This window comes from Balaenoptera borealis (genome assembly GCF_965194805.1).
Source record: "Balaenoptera borealis genome assembly, chromosome: 9".
In the NCBI taxonomy this organism is placed as follows: Eukaryota; Metazoa; Chordata; class Mammalia; order Artiodactyla; family Balaenopteridae; genus Balaenoptera; species Balaenoptera borealis.
This window is the reverse complement of record NC_138873.1, coordinates 47,965,423-47,989,524: the sequence shown is the minus strand read 5'-3', so window position 1 is coordinate 47,989,524 and position 24,102 is coordinate 47,965,423. Positions and strand designations below refer to the sequence as shown.

Below are 24,102 nucleotides of genomic sequence, written 5' to 3'. Positions count from 1 at the left end.
AAATTTGAAAAATAGCGTGAAGACAGCATCTAAACCCTCTCTCTGCCCTAAAATGGCATAGCAATCTAAAGAATGAGTACATGCACTAACATATGTTGTCAGCTGTCTTAATAAGAGGGTGTTTCCATAATATGATGTTATTTCTTCAAGCTGCGTTCCATATTCTTGGCTGCCAGATGACAAGAGGGGAAAAAATAAGACACTTTTAGGGCAGAGGACAAAGACTCAAGGACTGGAGTGGGGGGAGGGGAGGAAGGGAGGAAAAAGTTAGTCTGAAATTTGCTGCTCCTCTGCCTGTCCTATTTAATTTTTGAGATGAGTGGGAAAGAAGCACATAATGTAGGAGTTTGGGAAAGACCAGTTGCCTCAATGTTGGCAGTGGTTTGAAGGACATTTTTATTTATTTTCATATTGAATGCTCCTTTAACCAAAGAGCGAAAGTTGGGTAAACATGTACTCAAGGCAGGAGAGAAAGACCCTTCTACTCTCGGGCTGTCCTCAGGGAAGTACCAGGGCTGCTGATATTCTAAGGGCTGGCCTCTCTCAGAGTTACTTTCTGAAGAGAGCAGTCACAAATGGAAGGACATGGTAAGTCTCTTTAGTGTTGTATTCAAGCTCTGGCCTCTCCCAGCACACACACACCCACACACATACCCCTCCGTAGCCTCAGTTCTGGTTAAGAGAGGGTGTTGTTTTTAGTTTTGTTACATAAAGTGGCAAAGATGAGTAGCTTGAGAAGCTGGCCAGTGGGGCCTTTATGATGTCCCCTTCCATTACAGAGTTTTGAGCCTTCAAAGGATTTGCAAACTGCTGACAATGAAAAAAAAGATAATTGGTTGAGAATAAATTCTTAACCATGCTTATTACATGTTCTTATTTCTTTGGTTTGGTCTTCATCCATGTCAACAGGGTTTATATGGTAAGTCATTTGAGGGTAGGCACAGTGCTGACATGCCCTAGATTTTCTAAGATAGCCCTGATTTCAGATGTTCCACTCTGTGGGCTCTTGAAATAGCCTCAAATTTATCAGAAGATCTGCCCCATAGCTAGTCTGTCTACGTGGCAGACTAGGTTCTTAATGAAAAGTTTGTTGTGATGGCAGTGGCTAGTCCTAATTCATAGCTGGTCAGTGGTGACATCCAGGTCGGAGTCTTCTGATGCAGAATTGCTCCCACGAGTTGACACCGTGGTTTTATTTTTCTCAGAGGTCCAGAGGAAGGAGAACACTCCCTCCATAGCATCTGGGATACTTTTTTTTTTAAATTGTGAGAGTGAACAATTTTGCCTGATAAAGTGAAATTTACTCCAGTGTCGGCAGTGACAGTATGAATGTCTTTTTTAAGGAAATGATCTGCAGCTCATAAATTTTGCCAAAACATGAATAAAACTAAAATATCCCTAAGTGAACTTAAAATCATTCTGGAACAGCAAAGCTCCCCAGTGAGATGAAACTTGTTTTTTTTTTTAAGCTAATCTTTGAAATGAAATTTTACTTTTCTTTTCCTTTTCAGTTTCCTTGATAACTTTTTCAACAGTTCAGTTGAAGAATTCATCACCTTTTGGTTCCAATGGACTACCGTAGCAATTTTAGCAATTTAAAGTGCTTCAATTGGGATCTTATGTTTTAATCCCCACCACCCTCTCCAAACACACACACTGCTGGGAGGGCAGCTTCTCTGAGTCACTGACTCAGGCAGCAGAATGACAACTGCTGTAGATGCTCAGCAACACAGCTGACATGTATTTGAAAAGTGAAGTGTTAGTGTCCTTTAGAGAGCAGAGCAATATCCTCCATCAGAGATGAACACTTGGATTAAGAGAGAGTACTTAGTTCCCATAACATTTAGGGTCTGAAATAAGTGCTCGAAGCAAATCTCTTGACCCTGAAGTTGAGGTCAACTACTCTTGGGCAGGGTCAGAAGCTTAAAAAAATGCTGTTAATAGAATTTAATGAGGTGAAGGCTATTTCCAATTGAATCTTCAAAAGCCCTTCAAGCTGCAATTGGCAATTACTCTTTGCTTAAGAAAAATGACTTCACCCATTCATAGCCACTGATTCTTATTTATTGATATCACTTTATTAGAGACATTAAAGTAATATGATTAAAATACTTGAATATTAGATGTCTATGTTTATTCCTTTTCCTTCCTGCTCCAGCCATACCAAAGATCTTAAAATTGTCTGAACAAGCCATGTTATTCTATTGTTAGCCTTTAAACATATTGTTTTCTCTTTCAGAAAAACTGTATCCTCTCCTTTGCCTCTCTTTGCCTGGCTGATTCCTACTCATCCTTCAAGTTTCAAGCTACATCTACTATAACTGCGTGGGGTGCCACTGCTGTGAGCTCCCTAAACCCCTGTGCTTACCCACCCTGGTACTTGTCTCATTTTTTACTTGTCTGCCAGGACTTTCCATCACTGTACCATAAGTTATTCTCTCCAGTGCCTTCTACATATTAGGTCCTTAATTAATATTTTTTGGATGAATGAATAAATGAAGAATAGAGTAATAAAAAATAAGTAAATCACTTTGCGATTAGTGGAAATACAGTCTTTCAAATATTATTGTGCATCAGGATCACTTAGAATGCTTGATAAAAATGTACATTCTCAGGTTCTAACTGCAGGAATTTTGCATGAAACACAGTGATATCTGTGGCAAACTACAAATAATTTGTTACTACCAGAGCATAAAATGTAGACAGAAAATGGAGGTTATTGGGGCTGGTTATTGGGGAGGTAAGGCGGGGAGCAAGATTTGGAGGAGCCAGTCAATGAGCTTGGGTTTTATCTGCAGTACAGCTTATGGGGGAGTCAGCAAAGAGCTTTATGATTAGACTTCTGGTGTCTGTGGAGAAATTAGATTCCACATTGGTTCTCAACCTTGGTTGCATATTATAATTATCGGGGTAATTTTAACAAATAAGTAATGATGCCTGGGTCTACCCTGAGAGATTCAAATCGGTCTGCGGTATAGCTTGGGCTTGGAGTTGGTTTTAAATCTCCCCAGGTGATTCTAACCTAAAGTCAATACTGAAAACCACCAAAATAGAAGAGAAAAATTGTCCATACAATTTGGCAATCAATTAACTCTCATGTGACATCTCAAATTGTAGTTGTGTGTTGAGGAAAAGTAAATTTAAAACCATAATGAGATATTACTACACACCTTCCAAAATGGGTAAAATGAAAAATAGTAGGAAACTAAATACTGGAGAGCATGTGAAGCAGCCGGATCTCTCATATACCTGCTGGGGGGAATGTGTGGCAGTTTCTTCAAAGCTAACAACGCAACTACCATACAACCCAATATTTGTACTCCTGGGCATTCATCCCAGAGAAATGGAAACTTAGATGGACAAAAACATGTATACATGAATGTTCATAGCAGTTTTAATTGTAATAGCCCTAAATTGGGAACAACCTAAATGTCCTTTAATGGGTGAATAGTTAAACAGACACTGGTATGTCCATATCATGGAATACCACTCAGCCATAAAAAAAGAACAAACTATTGACAAATGGAACAACTTAGATGGACCTCAGGGGCATTATGCTTAGTGAAAAAAGCCAATCTCAAAAGGTTACATACTATATGATTCTACTTACATAACATTCTTAGAATGGCAAAGCAATAGAAATGGAGAACAGATTAGTGATTGTGATTGGGGGTGGGTGAGATTACAAAGTGGTAAACTGAAGGAGTCCCTTTGGAGTGAGGGAATAGTTCTGTGTCCTGATTGTGGTGGTGGTTACACAAATCTATACAGGGGATTAAATCTCATAGAACTACATGCTATTATAAGCACACACACATGTACACATACAGTTGAGTGGCAGGCAAAAACTGGGGAAAACCAAATAAAGTCTGTAGTCTAGTTATCAGTATGGTACCAATGTCAGTTCCCTGATTTTGATATTATACTACAGTCGTATAAAATGGCACCATGGAAGCTGGGTAAAGGATTCATGGGATTCTGTGTATCATTTTTGCAGCTTCCTGTGTGTCTACCGTAATTTATTAATTATACTTGTTTATTTGTTTACTTTATTAACATATTGAATTTATTTCACATGTATATTTTTGTCTCCCTACCATTTCCATTTGTCTGACCACCACTATTACTATGCCCTATGATAACATTCCATACATACTTAAAACCAAGCAAAGGGTGGCGTTTCATCTTTAAAAACTAAACAGGCATTTTGGACAACACATTCTTGGCAATGGAACCTGGACAACATTTATCAGAAATGGTAGGGAAAGTTCTCATTCTGCATTATAAAAAGGGCTGCCAGATGTCAACTGTTACAGAAATGAAAAAGACGGAAAATTATAACAAACCATTTAAACTATTTCTTTTTTTTTTTTTGTAAACTATTTCTTAAAGAGACTTCCTCCACTTCCACTGCAGAGATCTTGAATAGACTCCTGGTCAGTCATCTGGGAAGAATTCCTCACATAAGTGATGAACTTGGCTTCCACTTTGGGAAGAGAACAATCTTTTTCTATGCTTGTTTGCATTTTTGCTTTAATGTCTTCTATAGAACTAGGTTCTTTTGGTGTTTTAGGAGTTCTTTCCTATTTTTTTTAAGGATTCTTGACCTTTGATCTCGGTGTCGAAGGTTTCAAGTTTTTTGTTTCTTTTTTTTTTTAAACATCTTTATTGAAGTATAATTGCTTCACAATGGTGTGTTGGTTTCTGCTTTATAACAAAGTGAATCAGCTACACATATACACACGTTCCCATATCTCCTCCCTCCCGCATCTCCCTCCCTCCCACCCTCCCCATCCCACCCCCCCCAGGCGGTCACAAAGCACCGAGCTGATCTCCCTGTACTATGTGGCTGCTTCCCACTAGCTATCTATTTTACATTTGGTAGTGTATATATGTCCATGACACTCTCTCACCCTGTCACATCTCGCCCCTCCCCCTCCCCCTATCCTCAAGTCCATTCTTTAGTAGGTCTGTGTCTTTATTCCCATCTTGCCACTAGGTTCTTCATGACCTTTTTTTTTTTTTTTTTAGATTCCATATATATGTGTTAGCATACTGTATTTGTTTTTCTCTTTCTGACTTACTTCACTCTGTATGACAGACTCTAACTCCATCCACCTCATTACAAATACCTCCATTTCATTTCTTTTTATGGCTGAGTAATATTCTACTGTATATATGTGCCACATCTTCTTTATCCATTCATCCGATGATGGACACTTAGGTTGCTTCCATGTCCTGGCTATTGTAAATAGAGCTGCAATGAACATTTTGGTACATGACTCTTTTTGACTTATGGTTTTCTCAGGGTATATGCCCAGTAGTGGGATTGCTGGGTCGTATGGTAGTTCTATTTTTAGTTTTTTAAGGAACCTCCATACTGTTCTCCATAGTGGCTGTATCAATCTACATTCCCACCAACAGTGCAAGAGTGTTTCCTTTTCTCCACACCCTCTCCAGCATTTATTGTGTGTAGATTTTTTGATGATGGCCATTCTGACGGGTGTGAGATGATACCTCATTGTAGTTTTGATTTGCATTTCTCTAATGATTAATGATGTTGAGCATTCTTTCATGTGTCTGTTGGCAATCTGTATATCTTCTTTGGAGAAATGTCTATTTAGGTCTTCTGCCCATTTTTGGATTGGGTTGTTTGTTTTTTTGATATTGAGCTGCATGAGCTGCTTGTAAATCTTGGAGATTAATCCTTTGTCAGTTGCTTCATTTGCAAATATTTTCTCCCATTCTGAGGGTTGTCTTTTGGTCTTGTTTATGGTTTCCTTGGCTGTGCAAAAGCTTTTAAGTTTCATTAGGTCCCATTTGTTTATTTGTGTTCTTATTTCCATTTCTCTAGGAGGTGGGTCAAAAAGGATCTTGCTGTGATTTATGTCATACAGTGTTCTGCCTATGTTTTCCTCTAAGAGTTTGATAGTGTCTGGCTTTACACTTAGGTCTTTAATCCATTTTGAGTTTATTTTTGTGTATGGTGTCAGGGAGTGTTCTAATTTCATACTTTTACATGTACCTGTCCAATTTTCCCAGCACCACTTATTGAAGAGGCTGTCTTTTCTCCACTGTATATGCTTGCCTCCTTTATCAAAGATAAGGTGACCATATATGCGTGGGTTTATCTCTGGGCTTTCTATCCTGTTCCATTGATCTATATTTCTGTTTTTGTGCCAGTACCAAACTGTCTTGATTACTGTCGCTTTGTAATATAGTCTGAAGTCAGGGAGCCTGATTCCTCCAGCTCCATTTTTTGTTCTCAAGATTGCTTTGGCTATTCAGGATCTTTTGTGTCTCCATACAAATTGTGAAATTTTCTGTTCTAGTTCTGTGAAAAATGCCAGTGGTAGTTTGATAGGGATTGCATTGAATCTGTAGATTGCTTTGGGTAGTAGAGTCATTTTCACAATGTTGATTCTTCCAATCCAAGAACATGGTATATCTCTCCATCTATTTGTATCATCTTTAATTTCTTTCATCAGTGTCCTATAATTTTCTGCATACAGGTCTTTTGTCTCCTTAGGTAGGTTTATTCCTAGATATTTTATTCTTTTTGTTGCAATGGTAAACGGGAGTGTTTTCTTAATTTCACTTTCAGATTTTTCATCATTAGTATATAGGAATGCAAGAGATTTCTGTGCATTAATTTTGTATCCTGCTACTTTACCAAATTCATTGATTAGCTCTAGTAGTTTTCTGGTGGCAGTTTTAGGATTCTCTATGTATAGTATGTCATCTGCAAACAGTGACAGCTTTACTTCTTTTCCGATTTGGATTCCTTTTATTTCTTTTTCTTCTCTGATTGCTGTGGCTAACACTTCCAAAACTATGTTGAATAATAGTGGTGAGAGTGGGCAACCTTGTCTTGTTCCTGATCTTAGTGGAAATGGTTTCAGTTTTTCACCATTGAGGACAGTGTTGGCTGTGGGTTTGTCATATATGGCCTTTATTATGTTGAGGAAAGTTCCCTCTATGCCTACTTTCTGCAGGGCTTTTATCATAAATGGGTGTTGAATTTTGTCGAAAGCTTTCTCTGCATCTATTGAGATGATCATATGGTTTTTCTCCTTCAATTTGTTAATATGATGTATCACGTTGATTGATTTGCGTATATTGAAGAATCCTTGCATTCCTGGAATAAACCCCACTTGATCATGGTGTATAATCCTTTTAATGTGCTGTTGGATTCTGTTTGCTAGTATTTTGTTGAGGATTTTTGCATCTATGTTTATCAGTGATATTGCCTGTAGTTTTCTTTCTTTGTGACATCTTTGTCTGGTTTTGGTATCAGGGTGATGGTGGCCTCGTAGAATGAGTTTGGGAGTGTTCCTCCCTCTGCAATATTTTGGAAGAGTTTGAGAAGGATAGGTGTTAGCTCTTCTCTAAATGTTTGATAGAATTCGCCTGTGAAGCCATCTGGTCCTGGGCTTTTGTTTGTTGGAAGATTTTTAATCACAGTTTCAATTTCAGTGCTTGTGATTGGTCTGTTCATATTTTCTATTTCTTCCTCGTTCAGTCTCAGTAGGTTGTGCATTTCTAAGAATCTGTCCATTTCTTCCAGGTTGTCCATTTTATTGGCATAGAGTTGCTTGTAGTAATCTCTCATGATTGTTTGTATTTCTGCAGTGTCAGTTGTTACTTCTCCTTTTTCATTTCTAATTCTATTGATTTGAGTCTACTCCCTTTTTCTCTTGATGAGTCTGGCTAATGGTTTATCAATTTTGTTTATCTTCTCGAAGAACCAGCTTTTAGTTTCATTGATTTTTGCTATCGTTTCCTTCATTTCTTTTTCATTTATTTCTGATCTGATCTTTATGATTTCTTTCCTTCTGCTAGCTTTGGGGTTTTTTTGCTCTTCTTTCTCTAATTGCTTTAGGTGCAAGGTTAGGTTGTTTATTCGAGATATTTCCTGTTTCTTGATGTAGGCTTGTATTGCTATAAACTTCCCTCTTAGCACTGCTTTTGCTGCATCCCATAGGTTTTGGGTCGTCGTGTCTCCATTGTCATTTGTTTCTAGGTATTTTTTTATTTCCCCTTTGATTTCTTCAGTGATCACTTCGTTATTAAGTAGTGTATTGTGTAGCCTCCATGTGTTTGTATCTTTTACAGATCTTTTCCTGTAATTGATATCTAGTCTCATAGCGTTGTGGTCGGAAAAGATACTTGATACGATTTCAATTTTCTTAAATTTACCAAGGCTTGATTTGTGACCCAAGATATGATCTATCCTGGAGAATGTTCCATGAGCACTTGAGATAAATGTATATTCTGTTGTTTTTGGGTGGAATGTCCTATAAATATCAATTAAGTCCGTCTTGTTTAATGTATTATTTAAAGCTTGTGTTTTCTTATTTATTTTCATTTTGGATGATCTGTCCATTGGTGAAAGTGGGGTGTTAAAGTCCCCTACTATGATTGTGTTACTGTTGATTTCCCCTTTTATGGCTGTTAGTATTTGCCTTATGTATTGAGGTGCTCCTATGTTGGGTGCATAAATATGTACAATTGTTATACCTTCCTCTTGGATCGATCCCTTGATCATTATATAGTGTCCTTCTTTGTCTCTTGTAATAGTCTTTATTTTAAAGTCTATTTTGTCTGATATGAGAATTGCCACTCCAGCTTTCTTTTGATTTCCATTTGCATGGAATATCTTTTTCCATCCCCTCACTTTCAGTCTGTATGTGTCTCTAGGTCTGAAGTGCGTCTCTTGTAGACAGCATACATATGTGTCTTGCTTTTGTATCCATTCAGCCAGTCTGTGTCTTTTGGTGGGAGCATTTAATCCATTTACATTTAAGGTAATTATTGATATGTATGTTCCTATTCCCATTTTCTTAAATATTTTGTGTTTGTTATTGTAGGTGTTTTCCTTCTCTTGTGTTTCTTGCCTACAGAAGTTCTTTTAGCATTTGTTGTAAAGCTGGTTTGATGGTGCTGAACTCTCTCAGCTTTTGCTTGTCTGTAAAGGTTTTAATTTCTCCATCAAATCTGAATGAGATCCTTGCTGGGTAGAGTAACCTTGGTTGTAGGTTTTTCTCCTTCATTACTTTAAGTATATCCTGCCACTCCCTTCTGGCTTGCAGAGTTTCTGCTGAAAGATCAGCTGTTAACCTTATGGGGATTCCCTTGTGTGTTATTTGTTATTTTTCCCTTGCTGCTTTTAATATGTTTTCTTTATATTTAATTTTTGATAGTTTGATTAATATGTGTCTTGGCGTGTTTCTCCTTGGATTTATCCAGTATGGGACTCTCTGTGCTTCCAGGACTTGATTAACTATTTCCTTTCCCATATTAGGGAAGTTTTCAACTATAATCTCTTCAAATATTTTCTCAGTCCCTTTCTTTTTCTCTTCTTCTTCTGGGACCCCTATAATTCGAATGTTGGTGTGTTTAATGTTGTCCCAGAGGTCTCTGAGACTGTCCTCAGTTCTTTTCATTTTTTTTTCTTTATTCTGTTCCACAGCAGTGAATTCCACCATTCTGTCTTCCAGGTCACTTATCCGTTCTTCTGCCTCAGTTATTCTGCTATTGATCCCGTCTAGAGTATTTTTAATTTCATTTATTGTGTTTTTCATCGTTGCTTGGTTCCTCTTTAGTTCTTCTACATCCTTGTTAAATGTTTCTTGCATTTTGTCTATTGTATTTCCGAGATTTTGGATCATCTTTACTATCATTATTCTGAATTCTTTTTCAGGTAGACTGCCTATTTCCTCTTCATTTGTTAGGTCTGGTGTGTTTTGACTCTGCTCCTTCACCTGCTGTGTGTTTTTTTGTCTTCTCATTTTGCTTATCTTACTGTGTTCGGGGTCTCCTTTTCACAGGCTGCAGGTTCGTAGTTCCTGTTGTTTTTGGTATCTGTCCCCAGTGGCTAAGGTTGGTTCAGTGGGTTGTGTAGGCTTCCTGGTGGACGGGACTAGTGCCTGTGTTCTGGTGGATGAGGTTGGATCTTGTCTTTCTGGTGGGCACGTCCACATCTGGTGGTGTGTTTTGGGGTGTCTGTGGCCTTATTATGATTTTAGGCAGCCTCTCTGCTAATGGATGGGGCTGTGTTCCTGTCTTGCTAGTTGTTTGGCATAGGGTGTCCAGCACTGTAGCTTGCTGGTCATTGAGTGAAGCTGGGTCTTGATGTTGAGATGGAGATCTCTGGGAGATTTTCGCCGTTTGGTGTTACGTGGAGCTGGGAGGTCTCTTGTGGACCAGTGTCCTGAAGTTGGCTCTCCCACCTCAGAGGCACAGCCCTGATGCCTGGCTGGAGCACCAAGAACCTTCCATCCACACGGCTCAGAATAAAAGGGAGAAAAAAATAGAAGGAAAGAAAGAAAGAGGATAAAATAAAATAAAATAAAGCTATTATAATAAAAAATAAGAAAAAAAATTATTAAGAATAAATGTATCCAGAAAAAAAATTTTTTTTAATTTTAAAAATAGATTTATTATTTTTTTATAGTAAAAAATAAGAAAAAAATTAAGAAAAGAATTTATTAAGAAAAAAATTTTTTTTAAATTTTTTTAAAATAAAAAATATGAAAAAACTTGTTAAAATTTTTTTTAATTTCTAAAAATATAAAATAAGGAAAAAATTATTAAGAAAACATTTATTAGGAAAAAAAATTTTAAGTAAAAACAACAACAACAACAACAACAACAAAAAAACACGGACAGACCTAACCCCAGGACTAATGGTGAAAGCAAAGCTATACAGACAAAATCTCACCCAGAAGCATACACATATACACTCACAAAAAAAGGAAAAGGGGAAAAATTAATATATCCTGCTCCCAAAGTCCACCTCTTGAATTTGGGATGATTCGTTGTCTATTCAGGTATTCAACAGATGCAGGCACATCAAGTTGTTTGTGGAGTTTTAATCCGCTGCTTCTGAGGCTGCTGGGAGAGATTTCCCTTTCTGTTCTTTGTTCGTACAGCTCCCGGGGTTCAGCTTTGGATTTGGACCCGCCTCTGCATGTAGGTCGCCTGAGGGCGTCTGTTCCCCGCCCAGACAGGACGGGGTTAAAGAAGCAGCTGCTTCGGGGGCTCTGGCTCACTCAGGACGGGGGGAGGGAGGGGCACGGATGCAGGACGAGCCCATGGCGGCAGAGGCCGGCGTGACGTTGCAGCAGCCTGAGGCGCGCCGTGCGTTCTCCCTGCGAAGTTGTCCCTGGATCACGGGACCCTGGCAGTGGCGGGCTGCACAGGCTCCCGGGAGGGGCGGTGTGGAGAGTGACCTGTGCTCGCTCACAGGCTTCTTGGTGGCGGCAGCAGCAGCCTTAGCGTCTCAGGCCCGTCTCTGGGGTCCGCGCTGATAGCCGCGGCTCGCGCCCGTCTCTGGAGCTCGTTTAGGCGGCGCTCTGAATCCCCTCTCCTTGCGCACCAGGAAACAAAGAGGCAAGAAAGAGTCTCTTGCCTCTTCGGCAGCTGCAGACTTTTTCCCGGACTCCTTCCCGGCTAGCACCGAATCCCGAGCCTCAGCTCCCAGCCCCCGCCTGCCCTGGCGGCTGAGTAGACAAGCCTCTTGGTCTGGTGAGTGCTACTCAGCACCGATCCTCCGTGTGGGAATCTCTCCGCTTTGCCCTCCGCACCCCTGTGGCTGCGCTCTCCTCCGTGGCTCCGAAGCTTCCCCCCTCTGCCACCCGCAGTCTCTGCCCACGAAGGGGCTTCCTAGTGTGTGGAAACCTTTCCTCCTTCACAGCTCCCTCCCACTGGTGCAGGTCCCGTCCCTATTCTTTTGTCTCTGTTATTTCTTTTTCCTTTGCCCTACCCAAGTACGTGGGGAGTTTCTTGCCTTTTGGGAGGTCTGACGTCTTCTGCCAGCGTTCAGTGGGTGTTCTGTAGGAGCAGTTCCACGTGTAGATGTATTTCTACTGTATCTGTGGGAAGCAAGGTGATCTCCGCGTCTTACTCTTCCGCCATCTTGCTCCTCCCCCCTCAAGTTTTTTCCATTCTGGTTTGATTTTTGTGCATTTTTGGCTGGAGTATTTTATATAGATTTCTTTACTGGAGCTTTTTTCTTTAGCTTCCTCATTACCAAAATCAACATCATCATCATCTTCATCTTCATCAGCAGCAAGTTTTACTTTTTTTTTGTGGAAACTTGCTATCACTTACAGGGGCAGAAAGGTTTTCCAGATATACTTAAGAGTTTCGCATCCTCCTCCTCTTCATCTTCTGAATCTGTATCTTCCTCCACAGCTACTAGGTGTGTGCACTAGTATGCACAGGCCCTCAACCACACTTCAACTGTAAGATCACAGGTGGTGTAATTTCAAAGCTCTCACGGGAAACTGTTGGCTATACAGACATTTTCAAAGTTGCCAGTGTTACTTTAATTGGACTGCCTTCATAATTCACTGCCTCTGCTTCAACAGTATGCAATTCATCCTTTGCACCAGCCCCTAAACTGACTGTTCTTAAAGATAACTGGTGCTCATTTTCATCATTATCCACTTTAAAGTGATAATCTTTGTCAGCCTTTAGCTGACAACCAAAAAGATAATTCTGGGACTTCAGGGTCCGTGCCCACATCCATTGAGTTTTCCATGAGGTTGGTGGCACATGTTTAGGTGGGAGAGGAGGTGGACAGAGATAAACAACTACTGTTCTGGAGAATAGCCATTATTTAAAAAAATTATAGTCATGTATTTTTATTCATTATTTGCATTATTTAAAATTTCATGCATTTATATTTAATTCCTTGGCTAGATTAGAGATTTAAGTAAAGTGACAGTGTGTTATAATTGTCCTAATTCAAGTCAGTATAAATCAATTCAATGAAGTTAAATTGAATTCATTTCAATAAACATTTGAGGGCCTATTAGACACAAAATTAATGAGGTTTATTCTTCTCACCCTTAATATTATATTGACCCTCCAGTATAGCACAGTAATGTGGACACAGCAAGATCTCAAAAAATGGTATCGTTTGACTGGCCATATTAATTTTTATAGTGATGTGTCCTTCTCTTATTTACATAAATGCTGCATTTTCTTTACTCTGTTTTGTTTCTCTGAAAAGATGAAACATATATGTAAAGAAAATATGTTTCCAAATTAATTTCTGCTATTTAGATTTTTAAGCCACAGGAACTTAGGAAAACATTGATATGCCTCATACATTTATATCAGGTTTTAAGTTGCAGGTATGTTTTAGTATATTATTTTACAGCAGAAGACATAATATATATTTCTGTTCTTACCTTGAAATCAGGACAAAAACAGCTTAGGCTACCAAATGAAATTCATGGTCTTTTTTTTTTTTTTTTTTTTTTAAATAATCACCAAGCTTAAATTTGCGGGGAGGAGGGCGATTTTCTCCATGTTTTCTACCTGGTTCAACATTCCCAGACAGCTATTACAAGCCAAATATCATTTCAGTAAATGAGAAATTCTTGTTTTCGGTACTGATTGGCTTTATTACACATGAAGGTTAATTGGGAGGCTTCTCAAGCTTATCTGGGTAATGATGAACAGTTGCAGTAGATTGCACTCCCCCGACCACCCAGCTCCTACATCATTTTGACTGAGCAATACCCAAACAAAGCCTTGTGCAACTGCGCAACCGGGGCGTCATTTAACTGCACTGCAAACCCTGGCTGCTTGAACCCAGTGAGCAGCTTCACAGGAAGCCAGAGGGAAACAAAAAGCCCCAGAGGAAATGTTCAATTAGCAGTGGTGCCACCCCCACCCCCGGACCACTGCAGCTCTAGGATTTGACTCCTGGAGTTCCAATGTATTGCGCTTAATTAGATCTATATCCCACATCAATAAGTGGTACCACCCACAGCAGAAATGTGCTTGCCTGATACAGAGGCACTAAATGGCAGATTTTTGTATCCCCAACAGAAGAATATCATTGCTAATTAAGTAGCAAAGAGAAAGGATGCCTCTAACTGCCTTGAAGAGCTTATAAAGCACTTTACCTGTCTTATAACATCTTTAATAACAACAGCTAAGATGTTTGAGCACTTACTATGGGCTAAGCATTGTACTAAGTGTTTCACGTGTATCATCTCAGTTAATCCTCTCCATAAACCTAGGATAGATCTACTAGGCATATGTTAGAGATGATGCCTAGAGCTCTTACAAAGCTTGTCTAGGGTCACAAAGCCAATAGGTGTTTGAGCCTGGACCCGAGTCTAGGTGCATCCTTCCTGAGAGATTCACTCTTACCCTAATGGATAGGTTAATAGAGAATGCTGTACAAGGAACTCATTGAGAGAAGGTTACTTCGTGGAGTAGTTATTAAGGCAGCAGATATTTTTCCAGTTTGTTTACCAATTGGCCAGGTCACCAAGTGGATAACCAGTACTCTCTTTCTCTGGTTATCTATATGCATGTTTGGGATGACCTGCTTTTTACTGTGTGGTATTGTGATGCTGCAATGTTTGTTAGGGAGTTAAAGTTTTCAGGTAAAAACAATTTGCTTAGTAATAAAGGAAGAGTTTGTCAGTAATGCTTTGGATGGTAGATAGATATGTGCCATTGGCGCCCCTCTTGCTGGCTTCTCCTCATCCAAGTCTCCTCTTCCCACGACCACCTCTTTCTTCTACACAGTCTTGTCCTGTCATGATCTTCATTTGGGGCTTTAAGGGGCTTAGTTAACAGTCTTTTTTCCCACTGATCCCTTTTACCACTCTTTTCAGTTCATGACAGCAAGGAAGTGGAGTAATAGCTTAAGAGGGCAGGTTTAAAATCAGACAGATCCAGGTTCAAATGCCAGTATCGGCACTTGCTGACACTTAAAACACACATTTTGGTCAAGGCACTGAATTTCCCTGAGCCTCAGTTTCCTCATCTGTGAAATGTGAGTAACAAGGACACAACCTCTTTGGATTGTTGTGAGATTCATTTAAAGCCTATTCCTGACACAGTGGAAGTGTTCAAGTATCAGTCACGAATAACTGTCAACAACAACAACAACAAAAACAGCAACAATTCAGCCCCACTCGTTTCCAATTCATTGTACCTGCTCTTCCCTGAATTTGGAATTTCTTTCTTCTTCACTAATTTCTGAGCTTCCTTAGGCTCCACATACTTTTTAGCAACCACGAAGACCATGTGTATATAGTTCTGTGCAATTGCAAAACTTACATTGCTCTGTATTCTAGTTGCCAAGTACTGTAATAACCATTAAAAAATACTTTCCCTGATATATTATTTTGCACCTGTGTAAACCTAAGCAGCTGTGCTCAGCTATGTATAAATATTTGCTTATGTGCTTCTGTTACATTTATTTATGTGATTCTGTCTACAGCCAGTTGCTCTATAAATGATAAACTCCTCAGGGCCAAGGACCTCACTCTCTACTTCTGCAACAGATCCGAGGATCTGGGTATCCTCCCAAGAATAGATTTAAGGAAGGCTGAAACTTGAACATATAGTACTACTTTAATAAGATGTTAATGACAAATTTCCAAACATTGTGTTTGGAACATATGTTTCAAGGCTGAAACTTGAACATATAGTACTGCTTTAATACGATGGTAATGACTAGCTTCCAAACATTGTGTTCTCATTGAGAGCATTATTTCTTAAAGCAGTTTCAGCCACAGCTAGTGTTCTGTGGAAATGTTCGACTTAGAGGCCTTCGGTTGGTGATTTTTTCATATTTTAAAAGTTAAAAGAACAAAGCTATAATTTGGGAAACAACAAGTTAACAATCAAGAAAGAGAAAGAAGGGTTTAGTAATTGTTACTTTCAAGAAAGCTTCGGATCATATTTCCTTTGACCAGTGAAGTGATTGGTACGTTGGATTAAGAAAATATCGAGTCACGTCTAATAGTCAAATAGTCATAGCTGCACTTTTAGAGCACTTAATAGGTGCCTTGTTAGGAATTTGATTTGTCTTGTCTCATTCAGCCTCCCCAGCACTCCCATGAGATAGGCGCCATGTTCCTCTCCATTTCACATTCAAGGAAACTAAGGTTAAGAAAGGTTTACCTATTACCCAGGATGCAGCTGAAAGGAAATGGAGCCAGGCCGTGTTAATCACTGAGCTGTACTGCCTTCTTCAAAGGAGAAGGAGTTTTACAGATGAGCTATAAAGATAATTCCAATATTCCTCTTTTTCTTCTTCCATAATACTACCCCTGCCTGGACCCCCGCAAGGGAGAGGAAATTCTATTAGTATATTCATGATTAAGCTTGCTTAGTGTAGATAAATAATGATAACTGCAGGGGTTTGGGATGGTTTGCTAGGAAAATTTAAAAAAAAAAGAAAGAAAGAAAAGAAAACTCTCTCCCTAGTTGTTTGCCTTCAAATGCTCCTGCTCTCCCACTGCCCGGCTCTCCCTTCACTGCCTTATAGTGAAGTATTCAAGGGAGGGTTGTCCGGTCAGAGTGAAGCCTTTAAGGAAAATGTCTCACTGCCTTTTGAGAGGACAAGCAGGAAACGTCTTTTGCTTTCTTTCTCTTTTACCCTCATCCTCTTCTTTTCTCTCCTCAGCTCTATTCTTTTAGAATAAATAACAGCTCACTTCACTCAGGCATTGGGTAACTTGAGCCATCTCGAGCATTGTCTGAGAAAGCTGGCTCTCAACACACGCCACGTGCAGCTGCTTGGGGCCCTGCTCTTTGGCAGCCTCACCATCCCCATCTGCTCCTCCTGGATGTCAGGACCCAGCAGTTACAGAACTGGCCTCTGGACCTGCACGTAAAGCATGCTTTTGTAATAAAACATCCAGTTGGTCTCTTCCAACTTCAAACATTCTGTGAGTCTCTCAGCTGTGAGTTGTAGGGGATCCAAGAACCTCTCAGTGGAGTCAGGACTAGGCTGTGGATGATTTGTAGAATTCCTACGTTTGTTCTGTTTTACAACAAGAGAGAGTTTCCAAGTCAAAGCAACATGCTGTATTCTATGATGTGATGGTGGAGAGCAGAGGAGGATGGATAGAAGAGGAGGCTGATGATGCTTACACTTCAAGCTCCTCAAATGCCTGTGTTCTGACAGGGGCCTCTGCTGCATTCATAATTCATAATTCTCCCAGATTGCGTAATCTTAAAAATGGCCTCCCAAATTGTGTAATCTTCAGGCCACTTAATACTTGGGTCTGGCCCTGGTTGAGTGAGTTTTTGAGGAGTAGTTTAATTTACATTGTGTTTGACTAAGAAATTCAAGCCCTTGAAGGCTAAATATGAGGAAGGTAGTGCAAATAATATGAATAACTAACATTTCTTGAGTTTTTTACATGCAGTAGGTACTGTTTTAAGCATTTTTCTTATTCTAACTCTTCAACTCTCACAACAACCCTAAGCACTAGGTCTATTTTTAGCCCATTTTTAGGATGGGGATATTGAGGGTAAATGACTTACCTAGGGCTCCAGCTCAGGCAGTCCCAATCCCGAGCCTTTGCTGTTAGCCACTGTACTATGCTGGTGTGAACTGAGACTTTCTATCTTACTTCTGGTTCTTTTGATGTTTTTGTTCTTTGTCTTCAGTAAGTCAATGAGTTTCTTTTTGCCTTAGTCACCTCATCAGAAGATTTTACCTCTCTGATTTCCAGAGGCGAGAATGGAATTACATGTTTCATATAGGAGCGTGGAATCAGAGAATTGGCAAAATGTGCTCTGATCAAAATCCAGAGATAGCAAGTGACTTGCCATTTGGCAACAGAACAGACTTGCCATTTGGCAACATGGTTGGCACTCATGGCTCTATTTCTCACTCCTCACCATGAAGGCTCTTCTTCAGAATATACTTACATTGTAATAAGTCTAGAGTAGAGTAGAGTGGTATAGTACGTGCAGAGCATAGAGTAGAATTTCTATCTGTATTCAGTCAAAGTTTGATATAAATCTGTGTTCTTAATTTCAAAAATTAAAAAGAAATTCTTTTTATTTTACTTGTAAATAATTGTATCTTTGTTCACATAAAAAGAAATTCCACATTGTGTTACAAAAGGGAACAGTTAACTTCTGTGACTCACATGATTATTATCTTTAAAAAGAGCCATTCAATAAATAAGCAGCCCATATTTCAGTTCAGGGTTGTTTATGTTTTCAGTGGATTCTTCTATAAAATGTAGCATAAATAAATAAGTTGAAATTGTTTGTTTAGACAAATCTAAAACATTTACTCCCACACAAGCAATGAAATGTAGATTTTTCTTTTGAGGCTTAGATTTTTCTCACAGTATTATAGTGGTTCACTGGAGTTCCACTCATGCTCAAGGTCTTTACATATCTGAAACCCTCAGGAAACACATTGTATTATTGTTCTTGAACCACCTGAGCATTGTAGATTGACTGAGTTTAAAAACCACATCATGGGTAAAAAGCACAAAATTGTGTTACTATGGTTTTCTTCAAGGAATCCCAGAATTTCTAACTGTAGCTTTAACTGTGTTATACAATAACTCTCCCAAACACCATTTTAAACAAGTAATCTTTTTTATTATTTCTTTTGGCCTTCTCCTTGTGTGTGTATAAACAGTGAAGACTCAGAATATTTTTTGTCAGCCCTGCCCTCACATAACCCACACTAAGAATTTCTACTTTCTTCACATTTGGCAGTAACTCCTCACTAGGCTTTTGGGCTATAAGGGTAACTTAAAGGACAGGAGACCCACTTGGCCGTCAGACTTTGGAGAGCCTCCTCACCTCCAACCTTTGCCCTGTCAGTGTCCCCAGTCCTAATAAGGAGAGAAAGAAAGGAAACAATGCCTCTCATCTACCCTAAATAATCCTCAAGATACCACTCTGTGATTCTGCTTTTTTTCACCTTCACATTCTTGGAAGGAGAGTTGACACGTGTTACTTCAATGTCCTTGCCTCCTTCAGTCCTTGGAAACCTCCTCATCTTTGTGACTGCAGCACTGGCACAGTTGACCACTCCATTCTCTGAATTCTGCACACTTCTTACTTTCTAGATACAACTCACCTTTGGTTCTCTTCTTAGCTCTTGGACCACTTTTCCCTTTCCTCTCTTTCCTTTGCTGATTCCTCTTCCTTTGACCAAATATTAAATGTTATCTAAATTTCCAACTCTGTTTGTTGTTCTTTTCTTCAGCTTTCCACATCACCCTGATTGATTTCACCCAATCTCTTGGTGTGAACTCCAGTATTTTCTCTACAAGTTCTGCCTCCAGCTTGATCCTCTTATCTGAGCACCAGACACAAACTTCCAACTAATCTTTGACCTGCTCCAGCTGGAAGACCTGAAGCATCTCAAACTCAATACGTATAATAATAAAACTATCACCTTCTCTGTAAAACCCATCCTTTGCTTTGTGTTCTTCATGGACATTGATAAATGTCATCACTGCTTATGGGTCCATTTCATCTTAAAATGTCAGATGTCTTCAACTCTTCTTTCTGCCTCACTCCAGTATCCAATCATTTGCTAAAATCCTGGCAATTCTATCCTGAATGCCTCTCAAATCCAGCTATTCCCACTGTTACTCTAAATATGTCATATATCATCTCTCGGTCTAGGTAATTCTATCTGCCTAACTACTGTTTCTGATTTCAATATCTCCTTCCTTCCCTTCACCTCCACTGTATTCTCTCCATGCCACCAGAGTGGCCTTTATAACATGAATCTTAATGGCAGATGCTTCTGTCTATAAACTTATACTTCCTTAAGGATCCATAATATTAGATAAAAAAAAATCATACAAAAGAATATAAAGAATAATTTCAATATTAGTAAAAATAACACACATACACACAGTCCACCAAAATGTAAGCTGTGGTTATCTTGTTATTGCTAAGTCATGGTATTGGATGAGTTGTATTTTCTTTTTTTGCTTGCTCTTATCTCTACAACAAGAATATGTTACTTGCATGACAAGGCAACATTATTATTTAAAAACAAACTGATGGAGTAAAAAAGGGCTGACCTAAGTAACTTTGGAAAATAGTGTTTTTACTAGATGCTATAAAGCTAAAAATGAAAAGAACTATACATAAACACTGTACTCTTGTTGGTAAATTCATTTTTTACAGGGTTATGGGTTGGCAATTGTGAAACTGCTTTACAAGTATACAAGCAATAAAGAAATATGTAAATAAATTTCAGATAATGAGAGTCAGGTTTCTAACTGCGAGGGACAGAAGTTACAAATACGCAAGTGGGGAAGGCTGAAATAAACCTGGTGGTAGATTAGAGCTGGAAACATCAGTACAAACGCATGTTTAATTTAATATTTGAACAGATAGATTGATACAAAACAATTATTGATATGTGTGTGTACATGGGTTAGTGCACATGTATATATTTCCTAGCTCTGTCCTTTGAGAGGGCCAAGAAGCAGTGAAATCTCAGTAGCAACAAGCACACCAGCACCTGGACTTGGTTTCCAGAAGTCATTTTCCAACATTAGGAACCAAAGCTCCTTGGAGAAATATCTGATTCTAGTCCTGGGTCACAGAAAATCAAAGATGATCCTGGAGCACTCGTAGTGCCAGACTGAGAGGAAATGCATTTTTAAAAAAAAGATGGAGCATGTCAAAAGGACATAGGAACCAACTTGAAAGCTTGAAATGCTAAAAGGTGAAACAATTTGAGCAAAAAAAAAAAAAAAAAGAGAGAGAGAGAGGATTGAATTATAACCTGAATAATTTTTTTTTAAATCTTACTTTTATACTAACATAAATAAATGGGGGAGAAGAGGCAAATCTTTCTTACAGAAGAATTCCAAATAATTTATGTAGATACCACTCCCCTCTCTGGGGGGGTAGAGCTTAATTCTCTTCTCCTTTAGTGTAAGCTAGACATAGTGCCACTCCTCTAATGAATGTTGTTAGACGAAAAGGGAAAACTTGTCCCAGTACAGTGGAGAAAACTAGCAGACAGCACCTTAACCATGTGATCACCACACCAGTGATTAGTGATTTTAACATCATGTTCCCCCTTATGAGGGGATGAGTGGGGCACATCACCTCTGGGGTATTCTTCCCCCAAATCATGAGAAAACAACAGATAAACTAAAATTCAGGGTTGTTCTACAAAATATCTGACCAGTACTCTTCAAAAGTGTCAAGGTCATGAAAAACAAGAAAGACTAAGAAACTTTCACAGATAGAGGAGACTAAGGAGACATGATGCTTAAATGCAATGTGGTCCCTTGGATCCTGGGACAGAGAAAGAACATTAGTGGAAAAACTGGTGAAATCCAAATGAAGTCTGTAGCTTAAATAAAGGTAATGTATTAATGTTAATTTCTTAGTTTTGACAAATGATCCATGGGTTTGTAAAATATTAAGATTAGGAGAAGCTGGATGAAAATATATGGGAACGCTCTGTTCGATTTTATAGCAACTTTTCTATAAATCAAATATTACCCCAAAATAAAAACTAAACAAACAAACAAACAAAAACATCTCACGGCCTGTGCAGGGCTTCTCAACTTGTCTTGAAAAACTCATCTGGAAGTTTTTCAAAAGTACGTGCCTGGGCACCACCTGGGAGATTCTAGTTCAATAGGACTGTGGTTGAGTCAGGGAAACTACAACACATAATTGTAAAGTGGCACAGGAGAGCCTCATAAACTTCAGATATTGCAAAACCACTTGTCTGTGGTTTTGCAAACAGAGCCTGCCTATGCCATTTCCCCTATAGACTTTTAAACTTTTTATAGTAAAAATTGCTCAGAGACCACAACCAGAACTGCATTTTATAATTATAATTAAGAATATACTAACTAATAAGGCATAAATGATTCTGAGTATAAGGAAGATAATTGGTAGATTGAATGGTTTGTCACACAAAGAACTTCATGAGACTGTGTATTTTATTTCTAAGCACAGTACATTATAAGTTTGCCACTTGACACCCATCAACCTGAAAGCTTATTAAATATTTATGGGCCAGGAAATTATTTCCACATCTTCATTTTGCATTTCATTCACTTTGAAGTGGAAATTTACATGCTATCTTTCCAGCAGGATTTTCATGTGGTTGTCCTTTACTTGCAAGCTTTTTGTGAAACTGAAACACTCTAAAGTTATTTCAATAAACAGAAAAAAAAACCCCAAAAAACCAACTTGGTAAGATGTAGGGAAAAGTTAAAATAAGATGTACTGGAAAAAAAGATTGAAATCAGAGAGTCCATGTAAATTATATCCAAAGTGTTCGTACATGTCTCTGTGAGTGTTATGTGTGCATGGAGCCTTTTACAGAGGTCTGTGAATGCCTAGAGATTCATGAGGAAGTGTCAGGGGTTTCTTAGACTCTCTGAAATTGAAGAAAAAAAAATATACGTACATTTTTTCTGGGGATTCTTAATGAGAACAGTAAGCCAAAAAGAGTTAAGAAATGCTGGCCATGGGTAGTCTTTTGGGTAACAGTAACATACATTTATATTAACTAAATTACTACCCTTTTAAATTAAATAACTGGCAAATAGTTGTACTGTGATCTGATCTCATAACAAGACCTATTGCTAATGACCTACTGGAACACAAATACAATCTTATTTATTTTTCCCAGTAGAGAGTTGAGAAAGGTCTCGCAATGCAATGAATGTTCTCAGAAAGAATGACGAAAATGAAAGCCTCCATCTAAGGATAGGGCATTCATTTATCAGATGTTTACAAAGTCTTTACCATGTGCCAGGCACAGTTCTAGGGTTCTGGAATAAACTAGTTGACAAAACAGGCAAACATCTGTCTCTCACAGTTTACTTTCAAGTAGGGAAGATAGACAATAAAGAATAAGCAAAATAAGTAATTTACACAGTATGTTAAAAGGTGATATAAATGCTATGAAAAAGAGAAAAAATAGAGCAGGGTAAGGGGGATTGAAACTGCCAATTGGGGGTGGGAACAGTTGTATATTAAATAAGGTGAGAGGGTAGCTCTCATTGAAGTGGTGAGATTTGAGCAAAGATTTGAAGGCGGTGAGGGAGTTAGCTGGGTGGATCCTGGGGAAGAGCATTCCAGGCAGAGGGAACACTCAGAGCAAAGGTCATGTTGGGGGAGCAGCAAAGAGGCTTGTGGCTGGAATGGAGCTAAAAGTGAGGGAGGAAGAGAAGAAAAATAGGAAAAGAGGCCAGAGACGTGATGAGGCAACAGGGGCTTTGCAGCTGCTGTAAAGACTTGGGTTTTTTCTCTGCATGTGATGGGAGCCACTACAGGTATTTTTCTCCCCTCTGTTTTGTTTTTATAGATTCAAAGGTATAAACCTTAATGTACCTTTGTCAGAAATTGACAAATCAAGTCAATACAAAATATGAAAGGCTAGAGGGAATTTGATAAACAAAATTAACATATTAACCAGATGTAAAAGTAGAGAATACAGTCGTTTTTCAAGCACACAGGAAATAGATATACTCACTGTCCATGTATTAGAGCACATATAAAATCTTTATACATTCAAGAAAGAAGAAACCATGCATAACATACTGTCTCACATAGGTGCAACAAAAGTAGGCATTAACAAGAGTAGAATAGTTTTTAAAAATATATATGCATTTAGAAATTTAAAAGCAGTCTTTCAAAGAACTCTTGGTGTAACAAGGATATCAAACCCAATTACAAACTAGGGAAAAAGTAGTGACAAGAAAAACACTATATATTGAAACCTATGCAACATAGTCAGTATGGTGGTAACCTGAAGCAGTAAATTGAATTCAAAACCTTTCAGGATCTCTTATGTTGAAGTGACGGTATTGATTTCGAAGTAATGGACCCTGAAAATAGGGATGGGAACATGTAGAAGCTAATGTAGCTGTAGAATGTACCTCGAAACTCTGCTTACTTTGTCAGTAGAAGCATCTATTCCTCTGTGACTAAGGAAGCTAGTATCTTTCAGCCTGAAGACTCTGCAGTGGCCTCCCTTGAGGCAACTGCCTTGCAGGAGATAACAGAGTTTATGTTTCAAATTAATGGCTGTTATATTGCAAAAGACACTAGAGGGCAATAATGGATGCTGGGAGACTTATAGAAGGCCATTGTAGTAATTCAGATGAGAGAGGACAGTGCGTGGACCATCAGGGAGTAGGGGGCATGGTAAGAAGTGGTCAGAGTCTGAAGATAAAGCCAGTACGATCTTCCGACTGGTTGTATGTATCGGGGAAAGAGAAGAATCAAGGATAACGCTAAAGTTTTTGGCCTGAGAAAAAAGAAGGATGGAGTTTTCCCCAGATGAGGTGGAGA

General features: G+C 38.8%; 1 pseudogene across 1 annotated transcript; it reads right to left on the bottom strand.

Moving 5' to 3' along the window:
• Window positions 1-4,386: 4,386 nt before the first annotated feature.
• LOC309634609 (nucleophosmin-like) lies at window positions 4,387-20,601 on the bottom strand (annotated as a pseudogene). The gene is made up of 2 exons: window positions 11,909-20,601; window positions 4,387-4,583 (listed from the first exon to the last, which is right to left on the bottom strand). The product of its transcript is annotated as a nucleophosmin-like (transcript).
• Between the last annotated feature and the right edge of the window lie 3,501 nt (window positions 20,602-24,102).